The 16,934-nt window shown below is 40.9% G+C and overlaps 1 protein-coding gene across 1 annotated transcript in view; it reads left to right on the top strand.

The window, feature by feature from the left end:
• The window catches only part of GALNTL6 (polypeptide N-acetylgalactosaminyltransferase like 6), a 1,148,431-nt gene that overhangs the window by 227,908 nt on the left and 903,589 nt on the right, over nt 1–16,934 (top strand). The gene's annotated exons all lie outside the window — the stretch shown is intronic.

The raw sequence follows: 16,934 nt of genomic DNA, 5'->3' as shown, positions 1-16,934 counted from the left end.
TCTTGTTTTTGTATCCATTCAGCCAGTCTATGTCTTTTGGTTGGAGCATTTAATCCATTTACATTTAAGGTTATTATCGATATGTATGTTTCTATCACCATTTTCTTAATTGTTTTGGGTTTATTATTGTAGGTCTTTTCCTTCTCTTGTGTTTCCTGCCTAGAGAAGTTCCTAAAGCTGGTTTGGTGGTGCTGAATTCTCTTAGCTTTTGCTTGTCTGTGAAGGTTTTAATTTCTCCATCAAATCTGAATGAGATCCTTGCTGGGTAGTAATGTTGGTTGTAGGTTTTTCTCCTTCATCACTTTAAATATGTCCTGCCATTCCCTTCTGGCTTGCAGAGTTTCTGCTGAAAGATCAGCTGTTAACCTTATGGGGATTCCCTTATGTGTTATTTGTTGTTTTTCCCATACTGCTTTTAATATTTTTTCTTTGTATTTAATTTTTGATAATTTGATTAATATGTGTCTTGGTGTGCTTCTCCTTGGATTTATCCTGTATGTGTATCTCTATGCTTCCTGGAGTTGATTGACTATTTCCTTTCCCATATTAGGGAATTTTTCAACTGTAATCTCTTCAAATATTTTCTCAGTCCCTTTCTTTTTCTCTTCTTCTCTGGGACCCCTATAATTTGAATGTTGGTGCATTTAATGTTGTCCCAGGGGTCTCTGAGACTGTCCTCAGTTGTTTTCATTCTTGTTTTATTCTGCTCTGCAGTAGTTATTTCTAGTATTTTATCTTCCAGGTCCCTTATCCGTTCTTCTGCCTCAGTTATTCTGCTATTGATCCCCTCTAGATAATTTTAAATTTCATTTATTGTGTTGTTTATCACTGTTTAGTTCTTCTAGGTCCTTGTTAAATGTTTCTTTTATTTTCTCCATTCTATTTTCAAGATTTTGGATCATCTATACTATCTTTATTCTGATTTCTTTTTCAAGTAGACTGTCTATTTCCTCTTCACTTGTTAGTTGTGGTGGGTTTTTGTCTTGCTCCTTCATCTGCTGTGTGTTTCTCTGTCTTCTCATTTTGCTTAACTTTACTGTGTTTGGGGTCTGCATTTTGCAGGCTGCAGGTTTGTAGTTTCCGTTGTTTTTGGTGTCTGTCCCCAGTGGCTAAGGTTGTTTCAATGGGTGGTGTAGGCTTCCCAGTGGAGGGGACTGGTGCCTGTGTTCTGGTGGATGAGGCTGGATCTTGTCTTTCTGGTGAGCAGGTCCACGTCTGATGGTGTGTTTTGGGGTGTCTGTGGCCTTATTAGGATTTTAGGCAGCCTCTCTGCTAATGGGTGGTGGTGTGTTCCTGTCTTGCTAGTTGTTTGGCATAGGGTGTCCTGCACTGTAGCTTGCTGGTCGGTGAGTGGAGCTGGGTCTTAGTATTGAGATGGAGATCTCTAGGAGATTTTCGCCGTTTGATATTACGTGGAGCTGGGAGGTCTCTTGTGGACCAGTGTCCTGAACTTTGCTCTCCCACCTCAGTGGCAAAGCCCTGACACCTGGCTGGAGCACCAAGAGCCTGTCCTCCACACAGCTCAGAATAAAAGGGAGAAAAGAAAGAAAGAAAGAAAAAGATAAAATAAAAAAGTTATTAAAATAAAAATTATTAAGAAAAAAAAATTTAAAAAAACACACACACAAAAAATGGACAGACATAATAACCCTAGGACAAATGGTAAAAGCAAAGCTATACAGACAAAATCACACACAGAAGCATACACATACACAGTCACAAAAAGAGAAAAAGGGGGAAAAAATATATATATCATTGCTCCCAAAGTCCACCTCCTCAATTTGGGATGATTGGTTGTCTATTCATGTATTCCACAGATGCAGGTACATCAAGTTGATCGTGGAGATTTAATCCGCTGCTCCTGAGGCTGCTGGGAGAGATTTCCCTTTCTCTTCTTTGTTCGCACAGCTCCCGGGGCTCAGCTTTGGATTTGGCCCCGCCTCTGCGTGTAGGTCGCCGGAGGGCGTCTGTTCGTTGCTCGCACAGGACAGGGTTAAAGGAGCCGCTGATTCGGGGGCTCTGGCTCACTCAGGCCCGGGGGGAGGGAGGGGCATAGAGTGTGGGGTGGGCCTGAGGCGGCAGAGGCCGGCGTGACGTTGCACCAGCCTGAGGCGCGCCGTGCGTTCTCCCGGGGAAGTTGTCCCTGGATCCCGGGACCCTGGCAGTGGCGGGCTGCACAGGCTCCCCAGAAGGGGGGTGTGGATAGTGACCTGTGCTCGCACACAGGCTTCTTGGTGGCGGCAGCAGCAGCCTTAGCGTCTCATGCCCGTCTCTGGGGTCCGTGCTGTTAGCCGCGGCTCGCGCCCGTCTCTGGAGCTCCTTGAAGCAGAGCTGTTAATCCCCTCTCCTCACGCACCAGGAAACACAGAGGGAGGAAAAAGCCTCTTGCCGCTTCCGCAGGTCCAGACTTTTCCCCGGACTCCCTCCTGGCCAGCCGTGGGGCACTAACCCCCTGCAGGCTGTGTTCACGCCGCCAACCCCAGTCCTCTCCCTGGGATCCGACTGAAGCCCGAGCCTCAACTCCCAGCCCCACCCGCCCCTGCGGGTGAGCAGACAAGCCTCTCGGCCTGGTGAGTGCCGGTCGGCCCTGATCCTCTGTGCGGGAATCTCTCCGCTTTGCCCTCCGCACCCCTGTTGCTGTGTTCTCCTCTGCGGCTCCGAAGCTTCCCCCTCTGCCACCCGCAGTCTCCGCCCGCGAAGGGGCTTCCTAGTGTGTGGAATCCTTTCCTCCTTCACAGCTCCCTCCCACTGGTGCAGGTACCATCCCTATTGTTTTGTCTCTGTATTCTTTTTTCTTTTGCCCTGCCCAGGTACGTGGGGAGTTTCTTGCCTTTTGGGAGGTCTGAGGTCTTCTGCCAGTGTTCAGTAGGTGTTCTGTAGGAGCTGTTCCACGTGTAGATGTATTTCTGATGTATCTGTGGGGAGGAAGGTGATCTCTGCGTCTTACTCTTCCGCCATCTTGAAGCTCCTCCGTAGCTTCCTTTTTTAATTGAAGTATAGTTGATTTACAATGTTGTGTTAATTTCTGCTGTACAGCAAAATGATTCAGTTATACATTTATATAGACATTTTTTTTTAATATTTTTTTCTATTCTGGTTTATCATAGGATATTGACTATAGTTCTCTGTGCGCTACAGCAGGACCTTGTTGTTTATCCATTCTCTGTATAAGAGTTTAACTAACTATGGCAGCTTCCCTGCTCCGTAGACTCCAAGCATAGTCTCTCTGTCACAGAATGAATTCTAAACACCGTACTTTGCTACATGATCTGCTTCCTAGTGTCTAAGATTATTTCAGACCCCCCTCTCAAGTTCTATGTCCAAATGCCTGCCTTATAGAGCATACTGAGCCATTACATATTCTCTCTACTGTTAGAGACAACGTCATACACTAGGCCCTGCCTTTGGGCCTCTCCCTAGATGAGAACATTCCTTTGCAGCCCCCAAGTCCCGTGAATGTCCACCACCTCCTGGGAAAGGACTTCGCCACCTAATGCTCAATCCGCCTTCTCTTCCTCTGGCCACGCCTTATCCCATCATGTGTTATTCTTGTTCACGGGTCATCGTTGGTTTCCATGGGGATGTGTTTAATCATGATCCGTTTCCTTTCGAATATGATCTCCACGAGAGCCGTGGCTCCCACTGCATCTGAGCAGTTAGCAAAGATCCTTTTGTGGAGAAGGATAAATATCATATGATATCACTTGTATGTGGAATATAAATAAATGATGCAAACGAGCGTACGTACAAAGCAGAAACAGACTCACAGACTTTGAAAACAAACTTATGGTTACCAAAGGGAAAGCATGGGGGGAGGGACAAATTAGTTGTTTGGGACTGACATGTACACACTGCTCTGTATAAAATAGATAACCAACAAGGACCTATTGTTTAGCGGAGGGAGCTCTACTCAGTGAACTGTAATAATGTATATGGGAAAAGAATCTGAAAAAGAATGGGTATATGTATACGTATAACTGAATCACTTTGCTGTCCACTTGAAACTAACACAACAGTGGAAATCAACTATATTCTAATGTAAAATGAAAATTAAATTTAAAAATACACCCAAGAGGAGCCCCCCTCCCCCAAAAAATCCTCTTGTGAAGGAATGAATGAAATTGCTTTAGCATTGAACGTGGAGGCCTCCCAGGAGCTCCTAACTTATTCCTTACCACTGGTATTTTATGGAGAGCATCTTCTAGCAAGCTGCATACACTTCCTGGCAGCTGCATCCCTGCTCTGACTTCGGCCATCCATCCCACTTGGCAGTACCAGCCAGGGACAATCGCTCCCTTGTCTCCTCCTGCACAAATGTCAGGTCTGGTTTGGTTGCCACAGACAGGTTTTTATTTGTGCAGCACACACAGATGGACTCATGGCCCCTCTCAAGAGACTGTGCAGAAATTATTCTTTCTGGCTAGAGACTGAAGATGCTTAAATGTGAGAAGAAACGTCCCCCAATAGCCTTAGTGATAGTTGGACTTATAGCCTGAATATGCACATTTGTCTGTGTAGTTTGTAATCTAGGTCAGGAGAGAGAACTAACATCAGCTACATCCCATCAGCGTTGAAGCTGAAGAAGAATTCTTAAAATCGCAGTTACTAGTGGCACTAAAATTCATTCAGCCCCTACTCAGCATAAAAGATTCTTCAAACTTAACAAATTAATCATAAATATATGCAGTGTACATATATGTATTGGTCATATATTTCCCATATATAATATCTGCAACAAGTGTCTACCTTCAGCAGGACCAGTAAGCCATGAATGGTGCTATAACTACGACACCTCATCCACAGAATCCCACATTGGGGATTTGATATTTGCCTTGACTGATTTAGTCATTCCACAAATACAAGTTGAAAATCTAGTCTTCACCACACACAATTCTGGGTGCTGGAATATAACATGAACAGAGCAGAAAACAGACTTGCTTTCTGAACTGTTTTTGTGTGTGAGGAAAAGGGCAGGAAGGGGGTATATATACACACACACACACACACACACACACATATGTGTATATGTATATATATTTGTTACGTAATGGAAAGCCTTTTGAAGAAAAATCAGCTGAGTAAGGAGATAATAGCAAAGCGTAAATGGAAATTATATTCTCAATGGGTTGCTTCTCCAGCATCTCAGATAAGGTGGTGTGGGGGAAAAGGAAGATGCCAGATATAGGGCCATCCAGCCAAGAGTGTTTGTGGATGTGGAAAATTGCAGGTGCACAGTCTGACTCTAGAATATTCTGTGTATATTCTGCATATTTACAGAAAGGAGGCTTTGTGACTGGAACAAAAGATGAGTTAGCAACTGTGTTTTCAGATCAAACTATTATCCATAGTTACTTACTTGAATTGGGGACTTTTTGGGTTACTTGATTGGAAAGAGACTGGAAATCAGGAAGGGGTTAAAAACAAGATAAAAGAATGATGAAAAAATAGGTTTAAAAAAGAACTAAAGAGTGGAAGATGATTCCATTGTAAAGAAGATCTCTGTTAATTCCCTGACTTCCAAAAAGACAAAATGTACTTTTAAAAGTGTATTACTCAAAACACCAGCCCCCAGATAATGTCTTTGAAAAACATTCAATGGGAAAATAAGTTTGATATGTGCTTTATCCTGGGGACTATAAAATGATATTATTGTATGTTGTATCCAAATATATGAGAAGAGCCATATACAAGGCGCTCAGCTGGATGTATTGATCCCAGAATCTTAGAAACGTACTTAGATTGTTTTGTTCCTTTTGAAACGAATCCATTAGAAACAAGAGCGTCAGATCCGATAGAATGAGGTGAAGCCTGTTTAATGAGGGTAAAGATTGCGGTAAAAAAAAAAAAAGAGTCTTCAAAATGCAAGAGCTTAGAGATAACAAGCAGTAGGTGGGCTTGGAAACATGGAGTCATCCAGGCGCCAAGGATGAGGTGGGAGTGGGAGAACAAGGGTCATTGGAGGCCGGGGTTGCGCAGCTCTCTCCTCAATAGACTTCAACATACATTCCAGGTATACTCTGTCCCTCCACATCTTTCACCTGGACATCGCCAGCATAAAGACGGGCACGTTCTTTGCTGAGATCTGGGAGGTAAGTTTATGATTCCCTCCCTACATGAATGACAGGGGGCACCCTTTTTATTAAAACATTATCCTATTAGGATTCCTGGAACTTACCCCATCTTCCCTCTACTCCGTGATGTCACAAAAAAGCCAGGCTCAAGGTCATTGCTATGGAAAATTTTCCCTAGATAAATGGCTCATTCGGCGTTCAACTAACCTCACTGGGTTCCATAACTTTGTTTTTTCCTTGTTTCTGGCCAGCCAGTCAATGCATTTAAGGTAGTATTTGTCTGTATGGAAAGAAATGAAGACCAGCCAACTGAGAACAAGCAAAAACTATTTATTCAGAGCTTGCTGTAGCAACGGAGTAGCCACCGTCACTTGGGTTCTGGTAGAGACGCCAGAGCAGGCAGAGGAGTGGGAAAGCTTTATAGTGTAGAGAAAGGGATGGCTTCAGGTGTGCCTGATTGGAGGTCATGGGCACAGGGAAGCTGAAGGCAAGCGAGCTAGAAGCACCGTGCGGTGTATGATTGGTTAGGGTGGACGTTTAGCTTTCTCTGTTTGGTCCTGAATTAGAAGCAGGAACAGTAATTGGGTCTATCATCTGTCAACCAAGTCCTGGCCATTTGGGGCTGATGGTTGCAGAAGGTATTGGTTGGCTTCCTGGACTGTTACTGGAGATGACAGTCTGGCTTCCTACAAATCTGACCAGACTGGCTTCTTGGCCTGGTTATTGTAGAAGAGGGATTTCCTGGGCAGGTTGTTTCTGGTTGTGGATCAGAGTTCTATTTTTATATATCGTCTGGTCATTGTTCCTTTGTGCACTCAGGATCTTATCTGTTTATTAGTTTGTGTGTGTGTGTGTGTGTGTGTGTGTGTGTGTGTTTTCCTTTTAGCCAGCATTTTTTAGTGTTGTAGCAGATGGTTTGTTCAGGGAATCTAAATCACCATTGTGACAGAATGAAGAATCCCACCATTCCTCCATACTTAAAAAGCAATTTTTCCCCCTGGACTTCTATAATTCCACACTTGGCTGGGTCCATTACCATCCAACTGGTTACTTTTCCTCAGTTCTCTTCTTTGGTCCGTTTTCTACTGAATCTTTAATTTTGTAGTGACTAAGGATTTGGTCCTCATATTTTCTTTTTCTTTTTTTCTTCTCTTTTTTTCTCTTTTATTTTCCTTCCTCTAAGTTTTTTCCTTAGTGATGCATCCAGTTTCACAACTTTCATGTATTCTGTACACTGGTGATTCTCAAAATTATGTCCTCAAATAACAGGTCCCCTGAACTCCGTATTTGTAAAATATAACTGATTCCTTGCCATCTCCACTTGCGTATCTGGAAAGCATCTTAGACTTCTAGGACACCATAAAACTATTCAGATCCACTTTATAAGCACTGCCCACCCCTCGTTCTTACACATCCATCTGAGCTTGGGCTGCCATAACAGAATACCATAGACTGGGTGACTTAAACAATGGAAATTTATCTTCTCACAGTTCAGAGGCTGGGATTCTGAGATGAGGGTGCCAACACGGTCATGTTCAGGTGAGAGCCCTCTTCCTTGCTGTGTGCTCACATGGCCATTCCTGGATCAGTGTGTCGAGAGACAGAGTGATCTCTGTGTCTTCCTCCTATTATTAGGGCACTAATCCCATCATGAGGACCCCACCCTCATGAATCCATCTAGACCAAATCCCCACCCCCTAAAACCCTCACATGGGGGGTTAGGGTTTCAAAATATGCATTTGGTGGGGGAGGGGACACAGTTCAGTCCACAGCAAGGCACCACTGAGGAAGCACTGTCAGCTTTATCGCTGACACATACTCCACACCCAGACACGTCTCAACATTTCTGCCAGTAGTCCAAGCCACCATAATTTATTGACTACCAGTAGCCTGATTTGCTTTTCTCTGTTCTTTCCCCTATATGGTTGATTTTTTAAACAGCAAGCACAGAGGGTTTTCTTTTCCTCCTTACATAAAATCTTGTCACTCTTCTACTTCCCAGTTCACGTGGCAAAATAAGATTTTTCTCTGGCCTGTGACGCCCTACTTGATCTCATTCCTGCCTCTTAGATATCACGGGGTCTCCTCTAGCCTTTGTTTCACCAAATACAATTCTTTGACATAACTAAGGATTCCTGTCTCAGCAACACACTACCTGCTCTTCCTTCCCGCTCGAAGCCCTCTTTCCTCAGATTTTCACAAAGCTATTTACCCTTCATCTTGAAGCGGACACTCAAATACCATCTTTTCAAAGAGGGCTTCCCTACCAAAAAGAGATTCACAGACATTCTCTACCATACCCTCCTGTTACATCTTCATTGTATCACTAAGGAGCCCTTGAAACGATGTTGATACTAAGTTCTTTGTGGCAATGTGTTTATTTTTCGATTCATTGATACAACTACAGGACTGAGAACAGTACCAGACTCAGAACAAACATTGAATAAATATTTGCTGATTGATCAAGAGAAACTATGGCTGGGATAGTGCCAAAAAATAAAGAAATGGAAATGGTGAAAGAGAAACATTATTCAGGTTTCTTTAAGCTACGGAAGGGTAGGGTACCTTTTGGAGGTCACAACTGGCTGCTATGATTTTGATTGCCTATAAAGCATCCATGGGTCATCAGGGGGAAGAGATAACTCTAGATCCTTCTTTCCCTCTAGAGTTTCACCTGGGAAAATAAACAAAGGTGGAGGAATTGTGATTAATTCTGCCATGGGCTAGCCATTCAGAGGCAGCAGTAATTAATTAAGGAACTAAAATTTAAGTGCAGATAATCTATCACCTGAGGTAGAGCATAGCAGCAGAGCTGGAAATGGGTGAGAAGCAGCATGGTTCTAGACTACAAAGGGCTTTAAAAGAGGTGTAAAGTTGTAGCTGAGGGATGAGCACTCTGATCAGATGTTAACAGCTAAGGACAGATGGAGACTGTTGGTTGGAGCAGTTGCCAATGAATCAACACCTCATGTTAATGTTAATATGTTTCAATTTTGGTATAATTGGAAGAGCATTGATCTTAACATCAAAAGATCAGGTGCAACGTCTCAAGTTTTCATTCCTTAGGTGAGCGAGGCCCTTGACTTGTCCCGGCCTCTGCTTGCTGTCTCACCTATACAACAGATGTTATAACAGATGTTATAACGTCCAGCTCATGGATATTATGGTTTCTAAGTTGTCACATACTATATACATTTTAGGAATCGACCTTCAATATTTTCATACTTTTCCTTTAAGTGAGATGTTTGTCGGCAATTAACTATATAGTACATTTTAAACAATACATATGTAACTTCCTTAAGAATGTGCATTCCTAATTCTATAATCTCCATCCCAATCTACCACTGAAAAAAATTAGGTGTCACTGACTATTGGAACCAAATATGTAAGACCTCTGTCAAAAAGAGGTTCCATTAACTGGTAACGTGTATAAAACCTCATGTTTAGGACAGGAATTAGTCCCAAAGAAACAAACAAAACATTTGTCTGGTTAGTTTGAGCCAGTTCAGTGACAGCTCATGTCACCATGTCACAAGTGGATTTCTGTTATGCATGTTTGTCTTTGTCAGTGGGTCCGCTTTAAATTGTGAACATCGTCATGTTCATACTTTAAAAGCTAGGAAGTTTTTTGCTTTTGTTTTGTTTTGTTTTTTGAAAAGATTAATGACAGGCAGTCTATAACTTTGGGGATACCTAGGTTTAGAAAATTTGAGTCATGCCCTCAATGCCCCAGGGAGAGTGCCCTGAAAAAACAGACACTGCTCACTGCTCCTACTTGTCTTACAAAGTGTTCAAGGCAGCACAGAAGACAAGGCTTAAATTAAGCAAATAACTTTTTTTTTTTTCAAATGGTAAAGACTACAATTGTAATTGTGACAAGTGCACCGAGGGAGAAGCTATTTCTTAAGATCAGGTTTACCTAGAAGACTTTCTGTGATGAGAGGTTGGGAAGGAGTTTTCCTTTGCATAAATGCTGACTCCTTAAACATGCTCTGTCACCTTCAAGAACTTTCTTTTCTATTTTAATGGTTATTATCTAATAATACACCGTAGTCAGCCCTCCATATCTGTGGGTTCTGCATCCACAGATCCAATGAAATATTCGAGAAAAAAAATCCAGAAAGTTCCAGAAAGCAAACCTTGAATTTGTTGTGGCCAGGAGCTATTTACACAGTGTTTACATTCTATGTACAACTATTTACATAGCATTTACATTGCATCAGGTATTATAAGTAATCTGGAGATGATTTAAAGTGTACTGGAGGATGTGTGTACGTTATATGCAAATACTACACCATTTTATATAAAGGACTTGAGTATTCTTGGATTTTGGTGTCCATAGGTGATCCTGGAACCCATGCCCAGTGGATACCTAGGGACGACTGTACTTTTAAAACATTTTGTACATATTATAGAATAATGATCATATTATAGACAGTCCTGCATGTTTTCTATTTTTTACTGTCACTTATTATAAGAAGTTCAATTAGCTTTTGCATCTTAAAAGTATTATGTGATGATATTGGGGTTTTTTTATGGTTTAATCACAAGATATTGAATATCCCTGTGCTGTACAGTAGGACCTTGTTGTTTATCTATGTTATATATAGTGCTTTGTATCTGATAATCCCAAACTACCAATCCATCCCTCCCCCACCCCCTTTCCCAACATTGTTACTTTTAAAACACCATATTTGATTTCTAACATGTTCATATTTAGAAAATCCTGTATTCATCCTCTTTTTGCTTATCTCTTACTGTGACCTTTAAGTAAGCATTTCAAATAATTTAAAAGCTTCTCATCCAACTAAATTCTGATATTTCCGCTTTACTTGAATGCTATGGAATCTACTTTAAGTTATTTGTATTTCCTTTTTCTTTTTCTTTTTCTTTTTTTTTACAAAGACCTTTCCAAGCCTAACTTGTATCTTACTTAAGAAAGAAAGATGTTCTGGTAAAGTTTGCCTGTAGCTTCCACAACAGTCAGAGTGGCACTTTTATCTCCCTTTTGCTCTAATACACTGCCAGAGATGAGAGAGAGAGTCAGAGTGAGGGAGAGAGAGACAGAGAGAAACAGAGCCAAAGATAAACAGAGAGAGGAGTGCTCACTGTTGGACCAGTGGGGAATCATACGGAACAATATGGAAGACATAGGACTGAGCAAGCTAATTATCCCTGAACTATTCTTTATCTTGGTGAGTAATGTATACTTTAAAAATACATTGTGTGTTCTTAAATTTCTAAGATATTTAAATTATGGTATATTACATAAAGCTATTTTGTTTATTTATACAGATCATTGACTCTGGCTTAATTAATTGTCTAGCTCTTTTCCAGAGGAGCACGTTTGGCAGAGAACAAAATTCCTTTGGGAGAAAATGGTCCTTTGTAAGTGACATGCACCAGGTTGTGTGTTTTTCCCCTGATAGCACCACCATTTTGGGAATTGACCTAGATGCCCAAGGAAGGCTTCGTTATTAAGAATTTATGTTGCTCAGGTGGCTTTCGTGTGCTAAATTAGCCTCTGCCACATATTAAACATTGATAGCTAATGCCACTTTATTGCTGCTGGTCTATTCAGCCTCTCTTTTCACAGAACACAATCTGCATAATTAGAAAATAGCATGAGTTCTACGTCTAACCCATCAGGGGTGTAAAGATGCTGTACTCTTTTTTTTTTTTTTTTTTTTTTGCGGTACGCGGGCCTCTCCCTGCTGTGGCCTCTCCCGTTGCGGAGCACAGGCTCCGGACGCGCAGGCTCAGTGGCCATGGCTCACAGGCCCAACCGCCCCGCGGCATGTGGGATCCTCTCTGACCGGGGCACGAACCCGTGTCCCCTGCATGGGCAGGCAGACCCTCAACCACGGCGCCATCAGGGAAGCCCCATTCTTTCAATTTAATAATGGTAATAGGTGCACTGCATTGTGTTGACAAAACTACAAATGAAACAAAGGAAAGATATGAATTTATTAAGACAAAACATCACATTAACTTAGATGTCAAGTAAAATTTGGGGAAAATTTACTACTGCAGGAAATCACCATATCTGTACTGTCACCAAGATTAATTGCAAGACATATGAGACAAATAGCACGCTTCTTATAAACCAGGCCACCAACTATTCAAAGTATTGCTCTACATTTTCTATTCATATTTTTCCCATTATTCATTTCTGTCCCATTTTAAGGTATATTCTAAAATGCCCTCACGTGATATCTCTGTCATTTATGAAAATGTCGAGTTTTACATATGATAATATTAAGGGATTACAGAAAAATTAAATATGAGGCCAGCACTTAATTTACTGATATGATATGTACATAGGTAACTCATAAAGTAAATCCAGCTAGACTTAAGTACTATATGCATTAAAATATCTCAGGTTGCTTAGAGTGAACTAGAGGAGACAGATATATTTAGAATTAGTCTTTTAGATTCAGGACTATCTTGGTATCGTAGGGTCCTTGTTGATACATGGCTATTTTGTTGTCTTTGAGGGAAAAATGCTTATTTGTATCTTTTTATAGGGAACTGACTTAAACATTTCCAATTTTGTGTGTATTTTTTTGTTTGTTTGTTTTGCGGTACGCGGGCCTCTCACTGTTGTGGCCCCTCCCGCTGCGGAGCACAGGCTCCGGACGCGCAGGCTCAGCGGCCACGGCTCATGGGCTCAGCCGCTCCGCGGCATGTGGGATCTTCCCGGACCGGGGCATGAACTCGTGTCCCCTGCATCGGCAGGCGGACTCTCAACCACTGCGCCACCAGGGAAGCCCTTGTGTGTATTTTTGACTGCACCTTTAGAATGTTTTGATTGGAAAAAATCGAAATTAAAAAACTTTATAAAATAATTTGAGGTTTCATATATTTACATTCATTGAAAAGAAAAAAGGCAAATTCATCAAATAGGAGACAAGCATGCTCAAATTGCTGTTTCAATAGCATTATTAATAATTTGAGAGTTTTCATCTGAAAATGTATATGCATACATACAGTTGCACACAAATATATCTGTACATATATATTTACATCTGCATCTATATCTATGCCTTTATCTACATCCAAATCTATATCGACATCACGATCTACATGACTGACCGTCTATATCTAATTATTTGCCTAAAATGAGATTCTGCTGTGAGTTAGGTTTGTACACTGACTTTTTTACTGAGCAATATGTCATAGGTATTTTTCCAGTCATTAGACCCACAAAATATATATATCTCTGTGTATAGAATATATTATGAGTAGATAGATGTAAATCATTATTTTCCTAGCTACTCAGTATCCTATGTTATGGCATTTCATGCTTATTTAACTAAGCTTCATTGTAGACTGTATAGATTATTTAAGAAACTTTACCATCATAAGCAATGCTTTTATGTACGTCTTTGATTAATTGACATTATTTTCTTAGCTTTCTTCCTCTAATTTCAATTTATTCATCAGCCATAATGTATGAATATTGCAAATATTTACACGTTACTCAATTGTCTCCAAAAATGTTGAATCAGTTATATTCCCCACTACTCTTTCATAACACATCTTATCATCTTGACTAAAATTTTACCACTTGAATAAGTGAAAAGTTGGTAGCTCTTTGTTTTCACTATTTTGTCTTTTCATTTGAAAAATGGCTTTTCTGTTCATTCACTTTTTGTGTCTTGAGTTGCTTTTAAATATGAATTTCTCATTTTTGTACTGGGATAACTATTCATTTTTTATATTATGATAATTTTTTTTTTTTTTTTTTTTGCGGTACGCGGGGCTCGCACCGCTGTGGCCTCTCCTGTTGCGGAGCACAGGTTCCGGATGCGCAGGCTCAGCGGCCATGGCTCACGAGCCCAGCCGCTCCGCGGCATGTGGGATCTTCCCGGACCGGGGCACGAACCCGTGTCCCCTGCATCGGCAGGCAGACTCCCAACCAGTGCGCCACCGGGGAAGCCCCTATGATAAATTTAATATAATAGGGTTATTAACCTACTGTATATCATAAATAAGACACACTTTTTCTTGCAAAATTTTGTTCTTTTACACTTTATGATTTTAAGAAAATTTAGAAGTAGTTTCCATAAGAAAAGTCTTAATGTTCATGTGGTTAAATCTAATATTTTTTTCTTTATGATTTCTGATTTTACGTTTATGCATAGAAATACCTTTGTTACATGATATAGATTATTCATCTATAATGTATGTGCCATTTTTTTCCTTTAATTTTTTTTCATAAAATATCAATAAGCACAGATTTTGTTTTAGTTTAGGTGTAAGGTTTCTTTCTTAATAACTTACCAGTAGTGCCAACATAATTTTTCAAATAAGACTTCTCTATAGCTTTGAAATGCCACATTTTTTATTTACTAGGTTTTATTTACTAGGTTTACTAGGTTTAAATATATGTATGTGTTAACACACAAACACATGTATAACTTACATGACTCTTAGGTAAATTATTCTATACAATTAAGTGAAGTGCTATGAAAATTTATAAACAGACCTATATATATGTATATGTATGTGTTTATGTATATATTTAAATACTAATACCCATTTTTATATACTGTATGTAATTTGTGAGCGGATAGATCATAAAATTGAATCTGATTCTTAATTTTCTAATGTGTTTAACCATTTGGATTCAGTGATAAAATAGGTTAAGAGGACGTTTTGCACAGTGCATCAATTATTCCACTTAAATATAACATGTAAGTTCCAGTCGAATTCCTACAAAGGACAAAAACGTCCAAGTTAGCTCTGCTGCACACTCTTCCTCAGGCACTGATATTCCGCCAGTCCAAGGGCACACCCCGTGCTACCTCTCATAAGCATTTCCTGGTACCATCACTACTCTGATCACATGCCAGCCGGGAATCGAAATCCGTATCCAAATCATCTATTTAAAACAATTCTCTGGAGTACATTTTGTGTTCAAATAACATACAGCACTCAAATGCATGAATATATCGTGACCAAAGTAAGTAGAGAAAGAACAGATGTTTAGAAGGCTGGGGGGAGGGGCCTTGTGCCCTCACGTGGGTGTTCCACGGAGAGTCCTCCTTCATCTTTACCTTCAGTTTATAGTCCGGAGAGATCGAGAAACAAGAAGCTGCATCTGGTGTTCATTTGCACTAATTCCAAAATAATTGAAATAAATTTGAACTTAGAGTAGAACGATGGAGCCACTAGGGCTGTGTCTGGACATCGAAAACCTCTGAGACCCCAGCTAGTGCTGTTGTCATCTGCACGTGTGTGAAGGACAAGTACACTTAAAAAATAATTTACAACCTCTTGCTTGCAAAGAAGAGTGCAAACTTTTGCTTGTTTCTGTCGTTCTCTCTCGTTACGATCATCCCATTTTGCTAAGTACCGTTCCTATATTTGTCTGCATAAGACACATATAGACATGGTACTTTCCATGTTGAGAGATAAAGCAAAGCCATAAAAGGCAATTTCAACTCCAGAGGCAGAGATAGTTTAGAGCTCAATTATCAATGGTACAAAAAGATTCACGACAGGGTTCCTTAAATGATGATTTTCTTTTTATGCTTGTGAGTAGTTCCACTCCCCTGGCCGCCTTCCCCCACTCCCCCATGCCACGTTGTCTGATCTTTGGTAGAGATAAAGAAAGAAAAACACAAAAAAGCAAAATCAAGAACAAACTTTTGGGGGTACTTTCACATAAAAGGTGAATATAATTTAATTTTTCAGAAAATGTGATAAAATGTGGAGAATGGTGATTTAATTGCAGTTAAGTGCGGTCTCCGTGAAATACACAAACACAGATGGATACTGCGAACTTGCAAAAAGATTTAGAAGGTCCCTTTTACATGTAAATAAGATAGTACAGGGGGCTTCCCTGGTGGCGCAGTGGTTGAGAGTCCGCCTACCGATGCAGGGGACACGGGTTCGTGCCCCGGTCCGGGAAGATCCCACATGCCGCGGAGCAGCTGGGCCCGTGAGCCATGGCCGCTGAGCCTGCGCGTCCGGAGCCTGTGCTCCGCAGCGGGAGAGGCCACAACAGTGAGAGGCCCGCGTACCCCGCCCCCCGCAAAAAAAAAGATAGTAAAGGAAGTATATCTTTAAAAGATGTTTGAGCTATTGGGATTGGGATTGCATCGTCGATATTTTGCTGGGACCTGCTTCCTCTACTTAACTTTCCTGTCTGTTTCCAAATCTTTACCCACCATTCAGGAGTTTTCGCAAGACTCACTCCACATGGTGAGTCTAGCACAGCGTGGCCTCCCGTCGTTTGTATTTATATATTACAGAGTCCCAAAATTCATACGGCACGCCATTATATATTAACATATTATGTTAAAATTTTAATACATAAGCTCTACCTATGTTTGACATGTATGCTTTTCCATGTTCTTTGTCTTCTGTGTCATGATCCGTGTTTTTGCCAGAACAGCTGACCAGCAAGGGTAGTAAAGTGAGTTTACTGTTATCAGGACACACCTAGACATACCTGAGGTTGTCACTAAGGTAGCATCTACCAGGCTTCTTCTTCCTTTATCTAACCAGGAGAGGTTACTGAACTGACCATGGGCTTGATCCGGCTTAGCAGATACACAGGCTTTTGTTATTCATTACATGTCTACATGGCTTTTCAAGATGAAAAGACACCCTGTATAATGAAATAAAGAGAAGCTATGAAATCAGGAAGACCTGGGTTTGTGTCTTGACTTTGCCAGGTAGAAGCCATATGACCTTGAGAATATCATTTGTTTGAGTCTCAGTTTCCTTATCTGTCACAAGGGAAGGAAAAGCCTACCTCATTTAAATATTCTAAGGATTTGAAACCTACCTTTTGAAGTTGCAAGCAAAAAGCCTAAGTATGTAAGGTTCCAAATGAATAGTAGTTATGAT

Source organism: Aethalodelphis obliquidens, unplaced genomic scaffold (assembly GCF_003676395.1).
Source record: "Aethalodelphis obliquidens isolate GAN/ISIS:26980383/991018 unplaced genomic scaffold, ASM367639v1 scaffold61, whole genome shotgun sequence".
Taxonomy (NCBI): domain Eukaryota; kingdom Metazoa; phylum Chordata; class Mammalia; order Artiodactyla; family Delphinidae; genus Aethalodelphis; species Aethalodelphis obliquidens.
This window is presented reverse-complemented; position numbering and strand designations above follow the sequence as displayed.